The sequence below is a fragment of the Gouania willdenowi genome, unplaced genomic scaffold (genome assembly GCF_900634775.1).
Source record: "Gouania willdenowi unplaced genomic scaffold, fGouWil2.1 scaffold_275_arrow_ctg1, whole genome shotgun sequence".
NCBI classification, from domain to species: domain Eukaryota; kingdom Metazoa; phylum Chordata; class Actinopteri; order Blenniiformes; family Gobiesocidae; genus Gouania; species Gouania willdenowi.
This window is the reverse complement of record NW_021145033.1, coordinates 265601-289829: the sequence shown is the minus strand read 5'-3', so window position 1 is coordinate 289829 and position 24229 is coordinate 265601. Positions and strand designations below refer to the sequence as shown.

At 35.4% G+C, this 24229-nt stretch overlaps 1 protein-coding gene and 1 long non-coding RNA gene across 4 annotated transcripts in view; one reads left to right on the top strand and one right to left on the bottom strand.

Annotated features, from left to right (window-relative positions):
- Positions 1-24229, top strand: part of LOC114459222 (E3 ubiquitin-protein ligase TRIM39-like) — a 303562-nt gene that overhangs the window by 127201 nt on the left and 152132 nt on the right. The window lies entirely within an intron of this gene.
- Positions 1940-19252, bottom strand: LOC114459233 (uncharacterized). Of its 2 annotated transcripts, XR_003673280.1 has the most exons (4): positions 19157-19252; positions 15063-15114; positions 2892-2980; positions 1940-1954 (listed from the first exon to the last, which is right to left on the bottom strand). It is a non-coding gene; the product is annotated as an uncharacterized LOC114459233 (long non-coding RNA). The 2 variants fall into 2 exon arrangements; XR_003673279.1 differs by lacking the exon at positions 1940-1954 and having other exon boundaries at positions 2579-2980.

Here is a 24229-nt window from a genome sequence, read left to right as displayed (position 1 = left end):
ACTTTATTTTTCATTCATTCATTCATTCATTTGAGCAGCATATTACAAACTTATTTTACATAACAAAATTAAAATAATTGTGCTCAAAAGGAATTAAGGAAAACAGAATTTGAAAAAAAAAAAAATGCTTTCAAATGTATGAAATCTTTTTAAAAATTGTAAATCAAATCGAAATATCTGTCAGAAAAATCGCAATTAGGTGTTTTGTGAAAATGGTGCAGCCCTAATTAAAACACAAAATGCATTGAAGCTGTGATTACACCGTTTAATTCTATCAGAGTAATGATGTTTATAACGTGGACCAAGTACAGTTGTGATGTATTAAAGGTCTGTGTTAATGGAGGCTACATGTAACTACAGTGTCTAAGTGACACACACACATAAAACACACTTACTGCTCCATCAACTCTGTAGTGCTCACATGTATTAAATACAGACGCTCCACGAGTCCACAGACAAGTTGGTCTGTTTCTAGACAAGTGTGCACTGACTGTGTCGTTTACTCACGTCTTTATAACATCATGTTTGGTCAGATTTTTGGTGCATCACTAATTAATAATGTAATTATTACCAATAAATTATTCAAAGGTCACTCTATTAACCTGAAAACCATAAACTACCTTTATCAGGTCTGTCTCTAGTTACATTAAATTCTAGGATAGATCTGCATAATGATAATAATCATCTTACTAGCAAAAGCTAAAAATCTTTTCATAAATGATCTTTTTATGAATATAGAAAATGAGATGTTTCCTTTACTTGTTTTATAAATTAATTAATATAAATCAAATGTTTAATCGTATTTAATTTGCAGAATACCATACGATATACTGGGTTCAAAACATCAACACGATCATTTTTAAATGAAAAAAGTTATATTTTTAGTTGATTATTATCATATTTTAGTGTTTTTTATATTTGGTGTAGTAGAGGTGTGTGTAGATGTGACCTAATAAATACTGTCAGTTATTTTCATGCTACGAGAGTAATTTTTTTTTAAAAAAAGTTCTTGCTGATTAATGACAGTATTTAAGGTTATTTAATCAATAAAAACCATCAGAAAATCAGAGTGTTTTATTATTAATATCTTTGCTGTAGTGGATAGAGAGAGATATAATACAGACTGTTGGTTGTTTTCAGCCTATTACAGTAACTGTTAAAGAAGTCATTTTTAAGTTATTTTATTTTTTATGATTATTTACAAATAAAAATGATTTAAAAACCATTAAACAGTATTTTATTACCATCTCATCTGTAGTAGTTAGAGATGGACTTAATACTGATGATCTGCTGTTTTCATGTAGTTGAATGATATTTGAATAAGTTAATGATAAATAATAATGATTATGTCAACGACAATTCTTCAAAAAACAGAAAAATATGTTTTGTTAATATATTTGGTGTAGTAGATGGAGACCTACTACAGACCGTCAGTTGTTTAAAGCAGTAATTCTCAACTGGTGGGTCAGGGTTTCCTCCAGTGCTCTATAGACCTGGGGGCTTTTCTTGCACCCCCCTCCCCTCACTTGTGTATTTATTTTAAATGTGTTTTTTTCATGGTTCAATCATTTTTTTCATACTGTGGATGGAGCTGAACATTGTTTTTCCATGAGGAGTGGTTCATCTACCTTCTATATATCTGTGCTCAGAGCTGTATGCACGTTATGGACGTGATTAGCAGAGATATATCATCAAGAACTTTCCCACTGGTAAGAATAGTGTTGTCAAAAAACTAAATAAAGTGTCAATACCAAAAAGTTAGTATCAGATACTATACTTTCTCACAAAGGTATCGATACTAACAGCACCATGTCCATCTCTTAATATATCTATGGTTCAGCTCTAGTTTTTTCCCCCTCACCTGTTTCAATTGACAACTTCATTCGCTGCTGCAGACATAAACAGACACACGTGAAGCCCCTCCCCTCAGCTGCAGCTGAACACCAATAGGGAACTATAAATCATAGAATCGACCAATGAAAACGGTTAAACGTGGAAATGGACAGAATCAACATGAAACGCTGTCACCGTGAGGCAAGGAATGTTTTTTTTATGGGGAAATGTTCTGGGGAGCACTGATAATGTGTGTACTAGACCATCAATACCAGGGATTGTAGAGTCTGAAACATCGTAGATTAATGATAACTTCTGATACTGTCAAATATTCTGACCCCTAGTGGTGAATTAACTGATGCATCCTTGCCTCCATTTGTTTTTGTGTAATTATTATGGTCTAGAATGATGTCATCAGGACCATTTAAATTAAGTTTTGATAAACTTAATTTAAATTAACCTAAACAATAAACCAGATCAGATTCAGTAAACCATTGATCCCTGAGGGGAAATATGATGACTGTGACATTAATGTTGTTCTCATACATTTTTATATGACATAAATAATTAAAAATGAGCAGTCAGAATAATCACTGTCACTACAATTTATATCTACCTTTTAATTGTATCTTACTTTATTTTTGACATAAGTTTTTGTTTAATTTTGTTTTTTATTCATTAGTATTTATTTTGTATTATACATCTTTTTTTCCGGAAAAAAATAAATAAAATACTGGAGCTCGGTTAGGAGGTTGGGACGGCTCGTAGTGGACGCCAGAAAAATTCCCTTATTTTCAAATCCAAAACTTGACAGGTATGAACAGAGTCGCTTAATGATGACGTAATGCCATGTGTGTCGTAAATGAACGAGATGAGTTTCTCTGTGGGAACCGAGTTGAGCTGGTGATCACGTCCGTTGTACCGTGCCAGAAAAGGGACAGGGAGGGGGGGATTCCTGCTGTGAGCTTGGAACAGCCTGAGCTGGCAGTATGAGTACAGCCATAATGGTGTCTTTCACTGGTTCTACATTCACTGGTTTTGTTCCACTCATTTCTCACCTTTTCTGAGGAGTCCATGTTTGCTGTCACGGCTGAGTGGTTCCACAATCCTCCATTCACCTGTAACATCAGCATGGAATCAGCTCCACCTGAAGGATGGAAGAGACAGAATGAACATGAAGGATCTAGAAATATTCATCCATCCTTTGCAGTGTCATCACTTTGAAATTGACTAAAACTATCAGTTTGTTCAGAGATCACATGATGTGGAGGAAAATGAAGGTCTTCAGTGGAAACAGTTTAACTTTACCGATTCTGCAACGTTGAGGAAAAAAAGAAAAAGAAAAAAACTGACCTATTAATTAGAAAAGCTGGAGCGGAGTATGGAATGAACTTGTTACGGCTGAATTTACGGTTGACCTCATTTGGAGACATGATTTATTGCTCTGGTTGAATGATGGAGTCCAGGAGAAGCATTGATGATTTTATATAAAAAAAGTTTATTCTAAACTAAGAAAAAAAGGTACAAGATGGAACAAAATTAGCGTCCGTCCAGGCGGACGTCCGATGATTGAGTGAGACACAGTTCCAACACGTATATTCCCCTCAGTCCCCCTCCCTCCTCCCCCCAGGAGATAGAGATAGAGGGAGGAGGTGAGGACAGAGGAGGAAAAAGAAAGACAGTTACTCCTTTGAGTCAAAACAGTCTGTTCCCCCGGTATCTGATTGCGGAGAAGTGTGCGTTTTATGTGTTTGTGTGTGTGTGTGTGAGTGGATGTGTATGGGGTGTGCATGTGTGACATGTGACTGTGTGAGCATGTGAGTGCGCACACAGAGTGCCTATGCGTCCTTGTGCGATTATTGTTTTGGGGAGATAAGGTGGTGGCTTTTGACAAGGCAGTTTGACCCAGCAAAGTTGAAGACATGAAAATCACACAATGGAAAGTTACCCAAGGCTTAAGGATTAAAATATATGAACTAATAATTTCGCCCCCCACAAACTGATTAGATCAGAGTGTTTATATCACACATTTTAGATGCAGGCCTATATAATGTGATAATAGTTTTTTGCTAATATTGGACTAGTATCAGATATCTATATCAGAATGTAACGTCCCTACTTTAAACTATTGTAGATGAACGGTCACATGTCATGTAGGTAATGTAGGGCATTAATCTACTGCCACATGACAAGTTAAGATCTAAACCCAACCATATAACACTGATGGAAAAGGTTCATCATTCATTTATTGGTCGCGATGGGGCGGGGCTAACACCGGAGCTACAGTCTATTTCCAACCAGGAAATAGTGGCAGGGACGTATGTTTATTTCAAAATAAAGGTGTATCTTAAAGATGATGATGTTCATCCATGTCTTCATTGTGCATCAATGTAAATGTATCGTTAATTAATTAATTGATGTGGATCGATGTATTGTTACACCACTATGTGAAAGCTGTTAAAAAAAGTTTCAGCCCAAACTGACACCGCGTTGGGGAGAAATTCACTCCACACACACACTAGGCATGGGCAGTAATACGGTAATACTGTGGTGTCATAAAAATAGCAACGGTATCAGTATCATTAGGGCTGGGTATCGATTCGAACAACAAGTGCCCGATTCGATTTGATTCTCGATTCACTTTTGATTGATTTAAGGATATCAAGCAGTACCAATTTTACTTGGATATGAAAAACATTCTCATTAAAACTAATGATGTAAATAGTAGAAACTACAGCTTTATCTTGGTGCATTAGTAAAAATTTGAATATTTACATTAATAATTGAATCTCATTAGGGATGTAACGATTAATCGTAAGGCAGTTAAAAATCGATTCATAGGTATCATGATTCACATCGATACTGTGAAAATTAAAATTTGCTATCCAGAAGAGTTGGCGGCGGGCGTAATCTGCTAATACTTTCTATCTGGCCGCCTTCTACTTTTAAACATGTTCATAAATGATTCCTTACCCCTTTAGCACCGAAAAATATCGGTAATATTACATGAATATCTGTAAAAGTCACGTTTTTCTATGAGCTGTGTCTGCTAGCATAGCATCTCTTCTTCACTGCAACATATCTGCATGCCAACCGACCACAGTGAACATGACCTGAGCAGAGGGGTGGGCGATTCACAATCACAATTTTATCACAGTTTTTTTCATTCAAATAATTTAGACCATTTTAAAGTGATTTATTAATAAAACAAACTTACTTAAAATCATCGTCCTAAATGGAAAAGAAGGAATAAAAGATCATTTAAATTGTATGTAAGCAACTTATCAAACTGGTTCCAAGTACGATTAACATCAAACAAAAAGGCTGACATGTTATTTTAGTCACACAGTCTTTTTCCTTTGTTTAACTAAAGTGGTGTAGCATTAGCATTAGCAACACTTGTTACATAACCAGGTAGCAGATCAATCTAGTGATTTCTATTAGTTATTGAGGTAACACACTCATATTAATAAAATCCTATTTTAATCAGTGTTTTGAACGCCTCATTTCACAAAATTTAGACATTCATATCCTTTATAAGATAAAACGTTACTGCTTTGGTTACATTAGGCCTGGGTGATATGGACCAATATTCATTCTCTCTATTTTTCCTTAAAATGGCAATAGGTGATATAAACCATTTATTTGTATTAATAGTAGGGATGCTCCGATCAGGTTTTATGCTGCCGATCACCGATACCGATCAGCCAAAGAGCCGATCACTGGCGATCACCGATACCGATCACATGGATTGGCTGTAAATTTGTCATTGTAGTATGATGAGTGCTACAGGCTAGACGGTTTGGAAAAAAAGAACCATAAATTCACTTTAATTTAGAGAAAAGCATGTTTTTACTTTAAGTGAAAAAACACAAAAACCTTGCAGGGACAATGCAGCATCGATTCAATTAAAGAACTGAAAAACACTTAAAATGACCTGCTATCAGTAACACAATCTTTAACAGATTGAAAACATTAAAGCTCTCAACAGGCTGAATAGTGCAGAAAATCAAATAAATAAAAGGCAATATATCTCACAACATGTCAAGTAACAAAGGATACATTCAAAGTCAAATGCAGGTTGAATTCAAATAAACTAACATAAATTACTAAATCAAAATACCTGAGAACATGGCTTGGCAAACTCTGTTGTGCATTGTCAAAAACAAAAAACAAAACTGCTTAGTGCTTACCTTTCTTATGATTTATAAAATAAATAATATAATGGGTCTGTTGCCTCGTATGTAAAAAAAAATAAATAAATAGCCCATTTGTCACTTAAATAACAACATAAATAGGGTCTTAAAGACCTCGAAACAGAAAAAAAGCACAACTGAACGTGAAGTGCGTTTGCTTTGAACAGACAAAATATGGTAAACAGCATTTCCACATGCTAAATGTCTATGATTTTTTGAGAAGCATTGTGGGAAGATTCTTTTTAATAAAGAGGAGCATCTCTGCTTTTTCGGTCATGAGTCTATTCCTGTGTTCATCCACGATGTTGGATGCCGCACTGAATAAGCGCTCACTCTCCACACTGGTGCAGGGTGCAGACAGGTAAGCTCTTGCTACTTTAGCAAGGTTCGGAAATCGTTCCTTATTAGTTTTCCAGTATGCCAATGGTGATGCACTCCGAGGGATGGGTGGCTCTGAGAGGTAGATAATCATCTCTGATGGTGCTGCTGCTGCACTCTCAGTGTGAGCCTGCTGTGGGGTTTCTTCTGCCAGGATTTCACCAAACATTGAAGAAAATGGTCCTGGTCGGGGCACTTTCTCTGCTGGTGCCCCTGTGATGTTAGCTTCAGGTACTTGGTTTGGGTCCCTCTGAGTGGCGTCTGTCATCAGACCAAGAAGCTGTCTGTGTGTTTTAGTCTTGAGTCCTTCCTCAGAATAAAATTTGTCTTTGTATCTTGAATGGGGGCAAAAAAAAACATTACATTAATTTTGCATGAAATTTGTAGTTTCAAGCCACTTGAAAATAAAAAAAACAACTATGTATAAGTAAATGCTTATTTTTCATAATTATTTGATGATCATTTTCTCACCTTGGGTCTATGATGGTTGCCAAACTGTAGAGGGGCTCATTTTCAATGTCAGCAAATCGTTTGGTGACAGCTTCCAGCAATGTGACCTTAGTTGTCTTCACACCATGATCTGCTGCAGCACTTTTGGAAAGTAGACGCTTTAAAACCATCACAGAGGGTATGACATCAGCAGCAGTTGCAGTTGATGAGCATATTTCCTTAGTCAGCTCTTCAAAAGGTTCCAAGAGTGTTGTTGTGTTTTCAATCAATTCCCACTGGGAAGATGTAAAGGTAGCAGGTAGCTCAAAGTCAGCTGCGTAGACACCCAATGCTCGTTTTTGCTCAAAGAGACTGTGGAGCATGTAATAGGTGCTGTTCCACCTAGTGCTGACATCTTGTTGTAGTCTTTTGGTGGGCTGTCCGAGTTGTTTCTGTACACTCTGAAGTCTTGCATATGCTAAGGGAGAGTGCCTGAAGTGTCCCACAATGCGTCTCCCTTTGGCAATGATGTCACTTATACTGCGCTGTGACAGCACTGCATCATGGATGGCCAGCTGCAGGGTGTGTGCCATACACCCCAAACTTGGATACCCAGCATCTGTCATAGCTTTCACCATGTTTCGGGCATTGTCTCTCAGTATCACGTGTACCTTGTCTTTTGGAATATGCCATGTTTGAAACATTTTCTCAAATGCAGCTGCTAAAGCTACGGCAGTATGGGAGCCCGAAAAATCCTGGGCATGAAGAACAGCTTTTTGAAGTTGAAATTCTGCATCAATCCAGTGAGCTGTTAAACTCAGCATTGACACAGGACTGACGTCCGAGCTCCATATATCACTCGTGAAACTTACAGAGGATGAGATACCTTCTTTAAGGAGACATTCGATGTGAGAGTACACTGTCTGGTGGAGCTCTGGCAGGGCTACGTCTGTGAAATATTTACGTCCCGGTAGCATGTAGCGGGGCTCAAAGTGAGAGAGTAGTCGGCGGAACCCGGTGTCCTCCACCACTGAGAAAGGCTGGTCATCTAGTCCGATGAATTCCATTATTTTCCTGGTTATTTGCTTAGCCTTCTGACTGTCACGCTCATACGGACGAGTGTTGCCAAGCGTGGGCTGCGTTAACTGCCGTCTGACTGTTGCAGTCTTTTTTTCTTTGACTGCCGTGAGCCTCGAAAACTCACCATACTCCGTCAAGTGTTTGTTCTTCAAATGTCGGATCAAGTTTGTTGTGTTGAAGCCTTTTAACGTGCTTCCCCCGCGTGGTATTTTTTCATTGCATGTGTTGCAGGATGCAAACTTTACATCACTCTCACAGATCTTATAAAAGCTCCACACGGCAGACATGTTGGTTGTTGTGGTTTGCCGCCACGCGCCTGCGCAGTGTGACGGTGTGAGCTACAGGACAGGTGATCGGATTTTGTGATCGGTAATGAAAGGCATTGATCGGCGAACGCCGATCACATACTTTTCCACGAAGATCGGCCGATAATGATCAGTGGCCGATCGATCGGAGCACCATTAATTAATAGTTTTACAAGAAAAACAATAATGGCCCAAAGTCGATGGAGAAAAATGCCACAAAGACCCTTTTTATTAATTCTGTAGCATTGCTTCTTTCAGGGCAGCTCTGAGTGGCTGAAAGTCGTTTTTAAAGTAAATCACATTCAGGACACTGTCTCTTTAAGAAAGTGTAAACAGCCCAGTGAGCTGCAGCAGCAGCTCTGTTACTGTGGAGCAACAGAGAGTTAGTTAGAGAAGAAAAATACATGCAGTGTTTCCTCAAACGTGTCTCAGTGCTTCAACACTCAGAACTGATGGAGTGTGTCTGTGCACGGGGGGACACATTGTAAACTCAACACATTCTCATTCCTTTGAGTCTCACAAAGGTTTTGTTCTAATGTTCCAGTGGCTGCACAACAAATCTAACTGTATAATAAGACACAACCATAAACATAAATAAATAATTGTAAATAAAAGCAAACCTCCAGAAATTAAAAGAATTCTGAATTGTCTTAAAGTGTAATAAGTCAGGTCTTTGGTAAATGTAAGAAAATACTTTTAAATTCCTGTGAACAGTAAAGTTCAAGAAAACTTCATTTTTCACCTTTTTTTTTTCATTGCTCATTCTCATCATTTGCTGCTGGAGCACAGGGAACAACTATAGTTTCCCATGGTCGTGAAGGCATCGTGTTTATATGCAGCTTTCTCTGCCAATGTGAGTTTTGTTTACATGTGTTCTGAGTGTTGATTGGCTGGAAGGCTGGGGAATGGGCGGGGCATAAGCGAAGAAAGAGTCACAGTGTCTTACATTCCGTTCCCACAGGGAAGTGTGAGTGAATGACGGTGTTAGACGTTCTTTGTGTGTTTGATCGTTTATCTTTAGCATCAACTATTGTCTACAGGTTACTATGACCTCCATTAAAGCCTTTAAAACTGTGATAATCACATCCTCACAAAACCTTTTGGGCAGAGCTGTGGTGTGGTCCCTCCCCATGCCCTCCTACTAATCTACAGGCAGCAAGACATATTAAAATGTTAGATTCTATGGAATCACAGGAAAGCCAAAATTAAAAGGAAATGCATGTGGAAATATAAAGAGAATCAATAATGAAAAAATATACAAATGAAGTCATTCTTTTTCCATTTTGCTTTTTTCATTTTGTCTTTTCCATTTGCGTTTTTACTTCATGACTCAAGCTGTCGATAAAAGCAAAGTCAAATCAATGATGAAACATGATGTAGGAGTTTCCATTAGGGATGTACCCAAATGAAATTTTTTGGCCGAAACTGAAACACCAAAAGAAATTATGCAAATTATTAGTCCCCCATTGCATTTCTGGCTCTGAATGTGTACCAAGTAGGAATGTGCGTTATTTTATCGTTTATGATTTATCGTGAGAAACATTCTCACCGGTAAGAATTTGTCATACCTCGATATAAACAATAAATTCAGAAATTAGCGAGGGCCACTTGTCCCTCAATTTAGCCAAGAATGCCCCAAAAAAAACATGTTCCACGGACCAAAACTGTGACTGTTATCAACAACTTATTATTCTCTGGAGCGGAACGTTGTTTACAGAAGCTCTGACGTGCACCGCCACCACCCACACACCACCGTCTGTGTGTGTGTGTGTGAGGTGTTTGTCACGGCTACCAGAAGCTGCCTTGCAGTGATACATCATGGACCACTACTGGGTTAAAACCAAACAACCATCCAACAAAGTGAACCAGTCCAAGTTCCTCCATCAGATCCACCCAAAGTTCTACAAACACTGAACAGAGATGAACCTGTAGCAACGATTATAACCTGGGAACTCAACTAAAGCTAACTATGCTAAGCTAACCCACCGACACAGACAGGGTTAATGCTAACCACTCCATATAAGGACTAATAGACCAAGTAAAAAAAACATCTTTTACTGTCATAAAACCACAGAGCCATTGATTTGTTTATGATCAGATTAAACACTTGTATGGAAGAATAAAAGCTAAACATGTCACACGTTGTGTGAAATAAATATTAACTAATGTCACTATTAATTCATCCCAACTTGGTAAATGAACTTGATTTTATATAGCGCTTTATCACCACTGAAACAGTCTCAAAGCGCTTTACATATCAGCTCATTCATCCAATCACTCTCACATTCACACACCAGTGGGACAGGACTGCCATGCAAGGCACTAGTCGACCACTGGGAGCAACTTAGGGTTCAGTGTCTTGCCCAAGGACACTTCGACACATAGTCAGGTACTGGGATCGAACCCCCAACCTCTCGATCAGAAGACGACCCACAACCACCTGATCCACGGTCACCCTTGTGAAACGCAATATTTTCAATTATATTTCATCAGCAGTAAAAACACTATTGAAGTTATTTGTGATTTTTTTAATAATAATAATTATATTTCAAGTGAGGAAATAAATGAATTACATACAGTAACACTAATAGTGATCCACATGCACAAATATATTTCATAAAATATCAGCTCATGAGCTGTTTGAGTCAGCAGTTATTGTAGCCTTTTTAAATGTGTCTAGTGATGTATTCACATATATTTGTGTTTGTAAGGAACCTGTTTACACTAAGTTGTGAATTTTTTTATTTATTTCTTCTATTTATAGTTTTTATTTATTGTGATTTTTATCATTATCGCCCATCTTTAGAACTAACCACTAAAATTAAAACATTGCAATTGTATAAATTAATGTTAATGCTTTAAAGAATAAATAAATTAAAAATAAGAAAATGTTTATTTAGCAAAGACATTCCAACAATGCACAATGTAAAATAAAATAGTTTAACCTGACCCCACTCATACATTAAATAATGCTGTACAGGCCTATAACTGAGCTGTTGGAAGAGTCACATTAAATATTTTATCTAATTAAAACACAAAGTGCATTAAAGTTATTGATGAAAAATCAGCTTCTATTGGTTATATTTATTTCTTTAGATGCACACACAGCTCTGTGTACATGTCTTTTACTCGCTGGTTTACTTTTAATCCAATCAACAGATAATCTTTATAACGTGGACCATTTACAGTCGTGATAACGTTCAGACGTGCACTGACAGCAGAGTTGTGGCACAAATATAACGCCATACGTGCCCTGCTTCAGATTGTTGTGTAGAGGTCCCACGGTACTACAGTGTTGATGTGACAGAAACATAAAACACACGTACTGATCCATCAACTCTGTTTAGAAAACTCTTCAACTCTGTGAGTCCACGGACACGTTGGTCTGTTTCCAGACAAGCGCACGGTGTCCGCGCTGTTTACGTCATCACAAGATTGTTACAGCTTGTTTTACGTCTTCTTTTGTTGTAGTGAACGTGCACTGTGTTGATGCACTGATGCATATTCTGCTTGCTTTTAAAATGTAATCCCTCAAAATAATCCCCGTTTTTATTAAAAAAAAAACATGTAATCTGATTACACATTTTTAATATACTGTCACAGATTACAGTCACATGTTTTTTGTATCCTGGTTACGTAACACTGTTACTTGTAATCCGTTACTCCCCAAGCCTGCTAATACATAGCGACTACAAGCAGGAATTGTGTGATCAGCTATCAACTCGTCAGCCTGGACAGAATGACCCGCCCACATCCCTTGCTGTGGGCGGGTCTTTGATTTGACTTTGCTTTTACCAACAGCTCGAGTCATGAAGTAAAAGCCAGGCCAGATGTTCAGCTGTGGTTCTCTCAGGACAGGGGTCTGCAACCTGTGGCTCTGGAGCCTAATGTGGCTCTTTGACTCTATGCAATGGCTCCTTATAGCTTTAAAAAAACTATTGAAATAAAGTTATTTTTTTACAGAGGCTATTAATGATTAATGAAAAATAAAATCATGATATAACAAATTTGTTAAACTAAAATAAATCAAGTTGTGCAATGACTAGGGATGTAACGATTCACTCAACTCCCGATACGATTCGATTCACGATACTGGGTTCACGATACGATTCTCTCACGATTTATTTTACAAAATGGGACTGTAGACAAATTTTTTTTGGGGGAAAAAAACTAGAAAATACTGTATTATTTTCCTTTTATATTTCATTGTCAAAAGAATCCCTCGATAAACTATTCAAAACAATGCAATTTAACTAAAAATAAATCTTGAATGAAATAAATAAAGGAATAATACAAATGAAAATGAAGCCTATTAATTTAAATTCTGGTTCTATAATAAACAATGCAAAACTGCATAATAGTTCTTTTTCTTTTTAAAAGTGCAACTGAAAATGTATTTTGTGCCTTAACAATTGGACTTTAAAAAAAAAAAACAGTGATTACACTGATTTACGTCATATTTGTTTGGACCAGCAGAGGGTGCTGGTAACAGTGGTCGGTTGGCATGCAGATATCTTGCAGTGAAGAAGAGACGCTATGCTAGCAGACAGAGCTAATAGAAAAACGTGACTTTTACAGATATTCAAGTAATATTACAGATATTCTTTCGGTGCTAAAGGGGCAATGAATCATTTATTAACATATTTAAGTGTAGAAGGCGGCCAGAAAAAAAGTATTAGCAGACCCCGCCTGCCGCCTACACTTGTACACTTGCCCTCTGCTGGTTAAAAAAAGTACTGCGATTCAATTTTCAGAAAATCGATATCAACCGTGATACCTATGAATCGATTTTTAACTGCCTTACGATTAATCGTTACATCCCTAGCAATGACTCAGCACCTGCAACACCTACAGACTAGGGCTGGGCAAAAAAAACGATTTAATCGATTAATCAAATTTGTAGATAAAAACAATTTTTAATTAGCAAATTTGAGTTTCAATTATTATTTATATAAATATTTTTCAATTATTTTTTTCCCACCACAGTTTTTTTTTGGACTTTTTCGCGTTCCGATGTGAACCCGCCTCCTCTTTGTTTAGATATGTTTACCCATTGAGTAGGCTATATGTGTGTGTGCCACAGGCATGTTCAATTTTTTATTCACACTATGCTGAGATGATAAGGGCAGAGTTTATTATTTTTTTTAACTGTAATGTTATAAAATATGTAGTTAAATGATTTCTTAATCAGAAAATTTAAGCAACTGTGAAGTTGTTGTTGCACTTTTGCTTAAACCTGGATTAAAGTTTGAAATTGTTGAATAACAGCCTTATTTACTTTTATTTTGAGATTATTCTATGCATTTTAACTCTTGAGGACAATCACAGAAATAAAGTTGCACTTTTGACAATAAATCTGATGTCTGCACTCATTTTAAAGTGCATTAAAAAAATATTGAAAATCAAATTGAAACTTGAATTATTTCTTTTTAAAAATCTGCGATTTTTTTTAGGCAAAATGGCCGAGCCCTATGTTCATGTAAACTGAGATGTGTAAGAATTTGAAGATGCAAGATACTGTTTTATTTCTTGATGTTGATTTATTTTATTTTAAGCTGTTCTTAGGTTTCTATTTACATGATCAATAAAAAAAAAAAATCAAATCAAATTTAATCAAACATTATTCTATATAATTATAACTGTATATAATGTAATACACTGTATTGTCTTCATAGAGAAGGTATTTATGGCTCCAGGAGGACTTTAATCCAGGTGAGATGAGGTTAAATGGTTCCTTGTAGAGTAAAGGTTACAGACCCCTGACCAGGGGAAGAGGGTTAGGAGACCCCACTATCAGAGCTGGACCCTCTGAATTTAATTCATGAGGTGAAACAATGCAGATGTTAAGTTATGCTACTGTTAACTTAATTCAAGTACAGAATTTCTGCAAAATAAAAATAAAAATAAAATACCTATAACCTGTTGTTATTTCAAACATTTTTGTTACATCTTTTAAAATGATATAAAATAAATGACCTGTTATTTCAGCCACTGTTGGAAAACTTAATGACACAAACATTCAAACATTTTGCAAATCTCATTAAACTACGGTACGCTAGTTATAAGTCAACTATTCATCAGCATGTTGATGTGCTTCTTAACTTTAAAGATGATCAAATATTTCCATAGGAATATAATGACATAAAATGGCCTCAATGGTTATGATCTCAATAGAAAAATAAAATAACATGAGACATCAATGATTTCAACACCAGTCATTGAGAAATGATCCACTCACAAAGACAGATGAACAAATAACAATTGTCCTTCACTCACTCACTCATCATATCACACTCACCTTAGAAACACTGACATCACTCACTCACTCACACTGATCATGTGTATAGATTCAGCTGATCATAGATTGATGGTGATGATTGTATGTGGTACCTTCTTTTCTAAAGCATGCATGGATCATTATACAACTGATAATTGTTCATTTACTGATCTGTAGAACTGGTGATTTTAGGAAGGAGATGAAATCATTACTGTTACATTATAGTTGTCGTCTGACTGTTGATATGAATTCTTATACTGGACCAGGGAGATAAATGTACTGTCACATGATCAGTGAGTCAGGTTTTAAATGAAGGATTTATATTTAGGCAACGTAAGACAAGGTTATTTAAATCACATTTCAGCAACAAGACACACAAAAGTCATCAGTAGCATCATATTAAGTGTATTTTACTTCATTTACCACTGTGTGATATTAGGATTGTGTTTTTATGAAAGTGAAGGATTAAAAAATGACCAAAGCATTATTGTGTATGATTGGCTAATATAGCATGTTGTGCAGCCAGTACAGTTGTTAAAATATGTGGAGAGCAGCTACACTGACCTGTTGTTGTGCAGTGCTGCCATCCATGTCATTTACACTTCTGTTGATTCTCCTGTGGAAACATAGACATATGTTAAGATGGAAACAGAAAACAGTCAATATAAAATACCCTCATTTCTGGTCTATAACCTGCTACTTCACATCCACACAACAAATACTGTATATCTCTTAAAAAGACACAGAAAGATGTTCTGTTTTTAAAAAAATGTAAATTATTGATTAAAAGTGATTTCATCATAATGAGAGCCAATATGATGGATAAATATTACTTTGGACTCCTGTCCAGGAACTTATAGTTGCGGAAACCCGGTGGCCGGGAAGTGTCAGGTGAATGCATTTAAAGAAACGAACACAAACGCAAAAAGGTCACAACACGAATGCAAAATGGCCACAACGGAAGTGTTTCCGACAGACCGGTATTACAGACGGACACGTTTCTGGCGGATGTTTTTAACCCACCAGAACAGAGAAGAACAAGAAGAAGACATCGAAACGCGTATGAAAATAAGTGAAAGTTGATTAGGATACTCTTGTATTTTTCATATCAGGCTATCATATCATAATACCCGTCCGTCTGTAATACCGGTCCGTCAGAAACACTGACGCGGTTGGTCCGCGGATTGGTTGACGGAAGAAATAATAATAATTATTTTTTAATCATTATTAGTAATGCCTCGATGAAGCCTGTTCCATTTGCGACGTCCGTGTGTGCGCGCGCGCACGCGACAGAGCGACCGTACCCACACATGTGTGGTTCACGCTCCTGGCCGTGTATCTGTGTGTGATTGTGTGAGAGTTGAAGAGAGAGAGACACACACAGAGGGAGGCAGAGAAAGGAACAGTTCTGTGTGCGTAATAAGTCTGTATGAATGTCGTCATGTCTCCATCCATGTCTTTTAAAGCTCTTATTAAATAAATATTAGCTCTAGTCCAGATGGCCATCCTTGACTATTGTAGGAAATTTAAATTATAAACTCAGATCTGATTTTTTTGATGATGTGGACATAGACTAGTTTTTAATTCACTCTCCATGTTTAAAAAAGAAGGTGTCATGACTTGGTTTTTTTTTCTCCATACACTGTATGGTAATTACAGGTAATTACCATACATTTATGTGTATGTAATTACAGGTAATTACCTGTTTAAAGGATGATGTATCATGCCTTATATTACACTTTATATGATTAAAAATGTTATTTAAGCATTGGATTGACACCTCAAGTTAAATGTTGTTTGTATTTAATGAGCAGAGAAATGTTGCACTAAGTGTTCTACTAAATAAATTTAGAGTAAAGTTATTCGTCTGGTCTTTTTCTTTTTTTTCTGCTGATCAGAAAAATGATCCGATCCGTGAATCAAAACCGTGATACGATCAGAAGCGTTCGTTTTTTGATCCGTTGCACCACTACTAGTCAGCATGTCAGCATTACAGACACCAAAGAATTATTAAGTGCTTAAACAGGTCAGAAATACGCTCCGTAATATCACCCAGGCCTAATGTAACCAAAGCAGTAACGTTTTATCTTATAAAGGATATGATTGTATAAACTGTGTGAAATGAGGCGTTTAAACACTGTTTAAAGTAGGATTTTATTATTATGAGTGTGTTACTCAATAACAAACAAATCACTAGACTGATATGATGCCTTGTTATGTAGCAAGTGATGCTAATGCTACACCACTTTAGTTAAACAAAGTAAAAAGACTGAGACTAAAATAACTTGTCACCCTTTTTGTTTGATGTTAATTGTACTTGGAACCAGTTTGATAAATAACTTACATACATTTTTTAAAATTATTAGAAAATGACCGTGTCTTAAATGATCTTTTATTCATTTTTTCTTATTTAGGGCGACAGTTTTAAGAAGGTGAATTAATTTGTTTTATTAGTAAATAACTTTAAAATAGTCTTAATGATTTGAATTAAAAAAATCGTGATCGTGATTTTACAAATAAAAAATCGTGATATAATGTTTTTCCCATATCGCCCACCCCTAATAAGAGCTAATAAATGTGTTTCACCATGCAGGAAAATGTAATCAGAACAAGGTAATATTAACGTATAATAATCTTACAATTAATAAATCTTGGGTTTTTTCCCCTTCGTGTTGATTTGTCCATATCTGTTCAAATATTTTTTTAAAAACATGAACATTATAAATTCAGTTAATCACATGAAAGTACATTATCTTACTAAGGGTTATATTAAAAGATAAGTCGTTAACCAAAGCAATGTACAGGATGAGCTTTTAGGGTCCTGCCTATGTTACGAGTCCCGGTCGGTGACCACGTTAACAAAGAGAATGTCTGCAAAACACTGGAAAGTACATGTAGAGTTTAAGAGTAGGAACCACACAGCACTCTTGTCTTTTACCAGATTGTGTATATTAATTCTCTTTGAAGCTCATTTACAATACATTTCAATGTCCAGTACAAACAATGACAAATTAAGTCAAAATAGAATGCAATTCTATATTTATTCATCTTTTGTTATCCAAAACCATATGTAATTACTGCTTATTACATTTCCAGATGACTGATTGTAATACCAGAAATTTACACATACTGCAGCTTTAATGTGCTATAGGTTTCTATGTAAATAGTGCAAAACTCAGTTACTCTCCTGTGCCTCTAGCTATGGCTGGGCAAAAAAAAAATCGATTTAATCGATTCATCGAATTTGTAGATAAGAACGATTTTTATTTAGCAAATTTAAGTTAAAAAAATTATTTGTTATTTATTTATTTGTTTACCCTTTGAGTAGGCTGTGTGTGTGTGCCACAGGCATGTTTAATTTTTTTGTCGGGGAGTAGATTAGAACAGCACCGCTCAATCCACCACTTTGTATCCCTGTCTTTATATTATATTTGTATTTTTTGGCACTTAAAATATTTGTAGATTATGTAAATTATATTAAGAATTGGAAAAACTGTAATTAAAACTTTTGACCACTAACTTAATGAGTTAAAAACATGTTTAACTCATTTAGAAAATGTGAAAGCAGATTTAAATATCTACTTGTGAATGAAAAATGTAGTTTTACAAAAATAAAAAATAAAACTTTACTTCATAACAAAATTAATCTGAAAACCAGAATCCAGACCAAAAATGTAATCCTGTAATGAAATCTGTACCATATTTGTGTGCTTATGTTACGGGCCCCGGCTGGCACGGTGTCCACGTTAACAAAGAGAATGTCTGTAATGTACATGTAGAGTATAAGAGTAGGAACCACGCTGCACAATCGTCTTTTCCCAGATTGCGTATATTAATTCTCTCTTTGAAGCTCATTTACAATAATACAGTTCAGTGCTTTCAATATCCAGTACAAACAATGATGAATTAAATCAAAATAAAGTGCAATTCCATGTTCACTCATCTTTTGTTATCCAAAACCATATGTAACAACTGCTTATTACATTTCCAGATGACTTATTGTAACAACAGAAATTGACACATACTGCAGCTTTAATGTGCTATAGGTTTCCATGTAAATAGTGCAAAATTCAGTTACCCTTCGGTGCCTCTAGCTATATATATTAAAGGTATTGTAGACGATGTTTAGCTTCCGGGTGGATCATCAAGACTATTGGTCCTCCTAATTGTCAATCATGTTTACTAAAGGCCGTCGTACGTGCTCGTGCCCGGTGCGCACCGGGTCCTTTGAAAATAGATTTTCACTTACCGGTGGCGAGTCTGACATAGTGGGAAAAGTGCAAATCTTCTTTTGTAAGGTAAGCTTGTATGACCGATGTCCACACCAACTTGTAAACAGAGCTGTGCACGAGGAAAACGGGGCTCGTGCACGCTCTCCCGCACACGTAGGCGTGTTGCGCATGCGCGATTTTTTTTTTTTTCCTCTCAAGATGCGGAGAAGGCGTTTCTTTTTTTAAACATCGTCCACAATACCTTTAACTATAACGGGAATTACACTAAATATCGCGAGACTACCGTGGCGAGGCGGCTCGGCTCTACCGCTGTTAAAGTCTATAAAACTGACATCACAAGTTGCACAACTTATCAAAACAAAGTGACTTATAAGTAATGCAAAGCCTAAAGCTTTCATTAACAGTTGTTTTAAACCAAGCACTAACCTGTAAAGTACATGTAGAGTGTTAGAGTAGGAACCACGATGCAAACTCGTCTTCTCCCAGATTACGTATGAGCGGAAACAGGAAGTGAGTCCACACTAATGTAACCGGGGAACTGCAATCTATAGTGCCGAAGTTTCCGCTCCTCTACAATAGTATTTATACAGGACTACTTTTACTAAGTACACAATAATAATAATAATAATAATAATAATAATAATAATAATAATAATAATAATAATAATAATAATAATAATAATAATAAGTGGCATCAAAACAATTACTTAGAAAATAATATCAAATGTGGTTACATCTTTTGAGTGTACCATACTTACATGTAAACAAAATAAAACAAAGCTCAACTGTCTTACTATAAATATAAATATACCTCCTGTCCTCCATGTTTTATGTGATTGTGTTTTCATGTTTCTTGGACGGAGATGAAACTGAAATGTAAATTTCCTCTTGTGGGACGAATTGATGTAAGAAATCATTACATGTGTAGATATTATTTAACAATTTAAATTGACTTTCTTTAGCTTTCAGCAAACACAAATATATCATCAGAATATTTTTACTAAAATCAGAGTTAATAACTTGTATTAAAAAAAAGAATTTATTTTCAAAGGAAGAAGAAAAACATTATGGTAATGAAATTTCCTTTAAAAATATAATATAATAATAATAATTTAAACAACAAAAATTTTTTAAACAAGGCAAAAGCAACTGTGGATTTAAAATGATCTACACAGTGACTTTATTTTCACTGCTCGTACAATATTAATCTAAAATATATATTGTTTCTGAGAACAAACCAATAATTTATTCATGAATTAATTTATACTCGACAAATTTCTACTGAAATCCATTAAATCATCCACAGACCAAATCATTCAGGCTGTAACTACTTTATTCACTCTTAAATCACCATTAAACACATTTATTCTGATTGGTTTGTCAATTAAGTTGCTAAAAAAAAGTTGGTTGTGACGTCAGAGCAAAAGTTGAGCGTGGTTGCCAGGTTGAGTATTTTCCCGCTGATTGTGAGCTTATAAAATAACTAACTTAGTGATCAAACAGTTTAACGTTGGTTAAAGGTGATATTTATGTTTAATTTGGATGATAAACGGATGGTTTTTGGGGCGTTTCTGTGGATATTCAACATATTTCATGCGGGGAATCGTCGGTTGTATCTGGCAACCAGCTAGAGTCAGGAACAAAGCAGTGAAATGGCGGACGGACAGAGCTGGATGATGACTACCGTTAAACTAGAAGAAGAAGAAGAAGAAAAGGAACAAATATTATTGAGGGAAGTGAAGCTGAGTATGAGTAAGACGGACAGTAATGATGATGATGATGATGAAGGCTGCAGGAGGAAAGCTGTGCTGGAGGAGCTTCGTCATCCCGACCATGTGTGGGACGGAATGTTTGCTCCAAAGATGGAGAAAAGCGGAGAAGAAGAAACGGAGGAGTTTTCAGATGTGTGCTCTGTGAAGGAAGAGGTTAGAACACTCCGTGTGTTTCCATTCATTCACTCACTCACTCACCACATTCATCCGCTGTTACACACACACTGGAGACTAGTTTAACTGGTGACCCACTTCATTCACACTCACATTTCTCTATCAATATGTGACGATGTAAAGGTGGAACAACCTGTGTGTACTCAGTGGAACACAGAGAACAAACTACAGAAAAACACACTTTATGTTAATGAGCTAAGGAGTGGGCAGGGACCGTCTACAAAGTCACACCCCCAAAGGAAGCGTCAACAATAACACCAATAACCCTGTGGACAGTCTTTATTAGGGCTCTCTATTTACTACAGCAAAAATAGTTAAGAAGATACTTTATCTTAAGTACTACAGAAGAACTATTAACAAAAATACTGTTTATTTTCATTTTTTTTATTTTATTAATGTTTTATTTAAAGTTTGTAAATAACCAATACTGTAATTAATAGTAATTTCATCTATTATCCTGTAAACCAGGTTCTCAACTGGTCTCACCCTGTGACCCACATTTTGCCACGGTCATTAAATCACGACCCACTTTTTTTAGAACTCAACCAACCAAATTTAGTCTTTCAAAAATAACTGTCGACAACACACATGTATAATTTTAAAAAAAATATAAATCTATATATTTTCCTGTGCAACATGCATTTCACAGCATGCCTATCAAAAGAAAAGTTTCTTTCAAAAATAAAAGACAAGTCCAACATGAGAGACATTAACTTAAGTATTTATTTATTCTGACCAGCTGTCCGTGACCCACTTTTGGGTCCTGACCCAGGGTTTGCCCCAGAATATGTGCTAAGTCTGGGGGTAGTGAAGCCCACCATGTTTTTGTAAAAAAAAAAAAAAATGTTAAAATTTGAGAGGAATTGTGAAATAATGACTTATGTGATATTATAAGCATTTATTAACGATATTTAAACGTAGAGTCTTACAAAAAGGCACAATTTTGAAATACGGTTTAACAAACACAGAAAAATACAATCAAAATAAATGATATCAATTGTTTTCACTTAAGTTAAATCCTAGTGAATCTTAAAACAAGACTTTGCTGGTCACATTTCAAAGTAAAATAAATGAACATAAATAAAAAAGTGCAAACATGGCCAAGGGGTAAAACCAGGAAACTCAGAGGCTTCAGTGATTGACAGCCTACATCATGAAAAACATGAAAGTTATTAGTTATTTTATCATATATATTTCATTTTAGTCAGTGTACTGTATTTACATTATTTATTGGTTACTTGTGCTTTCTGCATCTCAATGCTAGTGCCATGGTGTAGAGTCTAGGGCTGCAACTAATGACTATTTTAATAGTCGACTAGTCATTGATTATTGAAACGATTAACTGACTAATCGTTTGACAAATCGTACAATTATTTGCTCTATAATGCTACAATTTTTTTTACATTTGGCTTGGGTCAAATTACGATAAATAAAAACAATAAATAAATGAATAAAACAATTCTCAACTTAAAGTGTAAACAGGTTCCTTACAAACACAAATTAAACTGAATAAATCATCACCAGAATGTGATTCATTAATAACATTTACTCATTATAAAAAGCTACAATATCTGCTGACTCATAGAGCTGATATTTTATGAAACATGTTTGTACATATGGATCACTGCATTAGTAATATTGTATATCATCTATTTATTTCCTCATTTATAATGATTATTTTAGAAACAAATAAAAAGCACATGAAAAGCAAAAATAACTACAACAGTGTTTTTATTGCTGCTGAATCCAGTTTATTTTATATCTGATAGACTTACATAAAGTTATGGTTGATAAATATTTCACTGATTTACTATAATTAAACTAGTTAGAATAGTTTATTCTTTTCATAAAGTGGTTAGCATTAGCGCTTAGACCAGTCTTATGTGTTGGTCACTGTTACGACCCGAAAGGAATGAACATATTTATAAAGGATACGGGAAAACCAGGATATACAATTTTAACGTTTTTATTTATGCAGTGCCAGGATTGCTGGGTTTCCACTGTTTCCTGAGGAAAAAGGAGCTATCAACAAAGCCCTAAATCCCATGTCCCAAAACTAACAAAAAAACAAAGAAAGACAAGGTAACGATTGACAAAGTAAGAACTGAAAGTTGGACCTGACGAGTCAGCTAAACAGAACAAAAAGGTGCAGTTCCAGGTTAACCCTGTACAGGGCCCGCGGAGCTGAGGCCACACCCAAACTAAAGTGCGTGTGGTAACTTCTTTAAAATGTTTAATTACATAAAATAGGGTTTTGTTTTTTACATTTAATTGTTGCTTCATCTTCATCATTTCACTGCACATAAAGACAGGACAGATACAAATAAATTAGATTAATAAAAGTAAACACACAAAAAAAATCATACAGTACATCAAGCAAAAATAATGAATAAATAAATAACACACATCTAAATAGAAGAGTCTACGCTGTAAGCCCGAACGTTCAACTTCATCCATACAGCACTTTAATTTAACTATTATCAAAAAGTACAAGTAGACAGTCATCCAACCTTTTAAGTTCTGGAAAATTTTGACTCTGAAGTTAATCAATTTTTAAAAAAAATAAAAATTGTGGTAATCGATTGCTCAAATTTTTTGAGTTCTAGTAACTTATTTGGGTTTACAGTGATATAGGGCCCATTACATTTTTGGCTAATTTGGCTCCCATATTTTCCTAACTTTGACCATAGTCTTGCTGTAATCTTTTCCATGGTGCATAAATTGTAGGGTTGGGTTCATTACATTTTTCCTTTAAAAGTCAAGGAAGTTAAGTTTCTCTGTGTTGTTTTAGATGAAAAATTAAATTGGAAAGCTCATATTGATTATGTACAAAGAAAGGTCAGCAAAAGTTTTGTCATTTTATATAAAGTTAGAGATGTGTTTGATTGCAGCTTGTTGAGGAGGATTTATTCCTTGATGATTCTCTCATATTTCAGTTATTGTACTGAAGTCTGGTGTAACACATATATCATTACCACATTAGAATCATCAGTAAGAAAGGTCACAGAGAGCACACCAATCATATATTTATTGAAAAAAAACTACTTAAATTTAAGGATCATGTCGAATTAGAAATTCTGATTATTATGTGGAAAGCTAAACAAAAAAAAAAATTCTAGACAATGTTGCACATGACGTTTGCCATAGAAGAAAATATAACTTCTGGAATATGTTTGTATGGACATCATTAAAACAGAAATCTGTCTGTTTATGGAGTTAAACTGTGGAATTTAAACATTGTATAAGTTTTTACAAATTTAAGAAAATGTACAAAGACAAAATTCTGAGAGGTTATGAAAAAAAATTTGGAAACACATGAATATAACTGTAGAACTGTAAGAGAAATGATGCTGTTTTTGTTATGATTTGTGACCTGGTGATGAGTTAAGGTGGAATGTTGTGGAATCTAATTGATTTCATTTTTAAGTTGTTATTAGGAACAGATAATACAAGATTTATTTTTCCTCTGTTTCTTTTTGTTCATGTATGGAAAACTGAATTTCTCCATGGGGATGAAAAAACAAAACTGTTTTAATCTTTAAATTGAATGTAA